At 35.2% G+C, this 2,810-nt stretch overlaps 1 long non-coding RNA gene across 1 annotated transcript; it reads left to right on the top strand.

Moving 5' to 3' along the window:
* Positions 1-489: 489 nt before the first annotated feature.
* On the top strand, positions 490-1,387 carry LOC108693380. The gene is made up of 2 exons (XR_001932021.1): positions 490-685; positions 1,154-1,387. It is a non-coding gene; the product is annotated as an uncharacterized LOC108693380 (long non-coding RNA).
* The last annotated feature ends 1,423 nt before the right edge of the window (positions 1,388-2,810 follow it).

Here is a 2,810-nt window from a genome sequence, read left to right as displayed (position 1 = left end):
ATTTTAAATTCCGTTCTATTGGAAAGGAAGTGAAATCTCCAGTATCTTGTTTTCATTATCCTGCATTTTAGCAAGTCTACCTTAATATTATTTTAATTAAACCATAAGTTCACAATATACTTTACTATAAAATAAATATACTATGCATCACACATTAGTTTTCTCATAGTACATACATACAAATGATATAAGAGTATGTATATGTTATAACGTACAAAAAAAAATATAGCGTGCGAAAGACGACTGGTACTATAAATTCTCTCTGTGGCTTTCCCATAATTCATACAAGTGTTTTATGAAAGTATATACTTGGAAGAAAAAAGAAGGGTGGAACTTCAATAACAGTTCAGATTTATAAAAAGATGGGAAAAGATAGTAATTTGTGAGTACACCTTTGTTTCCTCTTAATCATGACTGCAGTGTCGCTCTCTGACTCATCTCCCAACAAGGTTCTCTCTGTGCAGTCTATCACTTCATTCGGCCAAGTTCTCCGACGCGAAACAATGGCGCGCGTCCGGAAGTTATCCCATCGGCTTTGCACGAGAAGAAGAACTCGTGGGGACTACGTTGCTCGCTTCGCTTGTCCGAGACAAGCTTTAGACCGACGATCAGCGATGACAACCCCCGGGGATGATGGTAGCTCGTCGTGCCAACGACCCAGTATTTTGCATACAAATAACCGCGGGTACGTCGCTATAGATTGCCCCCCCCGCGATCACCGAAGCGTGCGACCTAACAAATTCTTCAATCTCTCTAACGAATTGCTCAAGTATTTCTGACTCGAGGTAAAATTGGCGGCAATAACGATCTATAGAACGTTTCACAGAAGAGATAGAAGCTCGATTGGAGAAAAATTACGCTGCAATCTAACAATCCTTAAAATACTGCGACTCGTTAGAATCGAAATGAAAAAAAGATTTATATTCCGTAAATATCGAAAAATATGTATCGACGAATATATATATAATATCTTTCTTTAGAATTTGAATCGTCAAATCATTCAAGTTGTAATTATGTAATTTTTTGTAAAATTTTAATAATTATGTTGAAATCGTTCAAAGACAAGTGGCTACTATGATTTAAGGATAAACGAATTACAAACAATTTTTTATAAACAGTTTTCAAACTCTCTGTTCGTTCTGTTTCTATTTAGAAATCGATAAAGCTTTTGATTTTAATGACAATAGTTGCCTTTCAATTTCAAGAGATTCACAAGAAGAAGGAGCAGAAATGGCTTTTCTAAAAGAAGAAAGGTAGAAGAGAGGGATTACTCCCCTTGGGAAATCAGTAGACACTATCTTTGTGAATTCTACCCAGATTCTTTTTAAAAAATTCTTCTTCCAGACTGAACTAGAAGACACAGATAAAAACTTTGTATAAGACTCTACCTCACATTCCGTCTAGAAAAAATATTTTCTTCTGTCCCTTTTCCATTCTTCTTTTCCAACCTTCTTAGACTGTATGTACGCAATTGATTTTTTATCTTCTTTAACTTTTGACGATCATTCCGCGATCTTTAAACTGAAATATGTATACGTTTGTCCATATTCCAACTTTTCCTAATCATTATGTGTGCCTTATTAATTTTGAAAAAAACATTTTCTAGAAACACATGTGCGTTTTAAACGCGTAATAAAAATCTTTGTTGCTTTGTTTCTTTCAAATAATTAAATAATCATTTTATTTAAAAAAGTAAAATTATTTCAATTTTACTTTTTTAGTTACATCCTTTATCGTCAAAAAACTAAATATTTTAATATAAAAAATTTTAATGAGAAAATATTTTTTACAAGAATGTACCTTCTTTTTGGAATCTCTACGATTTCAAATTTGCAGATGGAAATTTTAATGATATCATAAAAAGAAAAAAAGTGGATCACGTGATTTTTTCCGCAATTTTCGTTCGCAAATTGTAACTAAAATAGCACGCGGTTTTGCAACTAATTTCCCGTGTCGAGATATATTCGTTCGTATCGGTTGTGCTTCGTGATGCGTTGAAACCAGGCTAAGTCGCTCGAAAGGGAGAGAACTCTACGTAGACTGTTTTCTTTTCGACGCGCTGGCGCGGAGCCCCGGCGTTTGTTGGCGCCCATCGTCGCGAGCTTTCCGTCGACTTAAGGAAACAAATCGTAAAAGCTCATGCATACATCGTATGTTACAATATATATAGTGAAGAAACTAAGCAAAGGGTTGCGTTTAGTATCGTCGCAGTACGTTGACATTTTAATTACATCGCTGGTGCAAACGCGGACAGCGGGATGCACGACCAACATTTTCCTTGTGACTCTAGCAGATTGGTCTCGTTTGCATTTCGAATATTCGTTGCTCGACTTTCCAACGTTCACGCTGTAGTTACTTATAATGAATTTGATATCTGACATTTAACATCCAGTGCCCAAGAATTTTAATACTTTCAGTTATACACAGGATGACAATTGGGAAGTTGCTGAAACTAAATATCCTTCTTGCACTATGTGCTAATAAGAACAATGAGATCTTTTCTACAGCAAACACTGTGTTTAATTCATTCTATCTCTTTTACAAAATAACCGCTATTTAATTTCAGCGACTTTCCGATTATCAATACTTTAGTATTTGTAAGAATGTTGATGCGTCATTAAAAAATCGCTATTATTTCGATACTCAAGCTCTCAATCTTTATTTTTTATTTCCGGAAAAGCCTGTCTTTCCTTTTGCGATCGTGATCTGCGTCATGACATCCCAGATCTTAACAATCTATGGAACGATTATTACCTCGAATGGACGAAAAACGAGATCTCCTGCCAATGAAATTCGATCTTAACTCGTAG

The sequence above is a fragment of the Atta colombica genome, unplaced genomic scaffold (assembly GCF_001594045.1).
Source record: "Atta colombica isolate Treedump-2 unplaced genomic scaffold, Acol1.0 scaffold9, whole genome shotgun sequence".
NCBI classification, from domain to species: Eukaryota; Metazoa; Arthropoda; class Insecta; order Hymenoptera; family Formicidae; genus Atta; species Atta colombica.
This window is presented reverse-complemented; position numbering and strand designations above follow the sequence as displayed.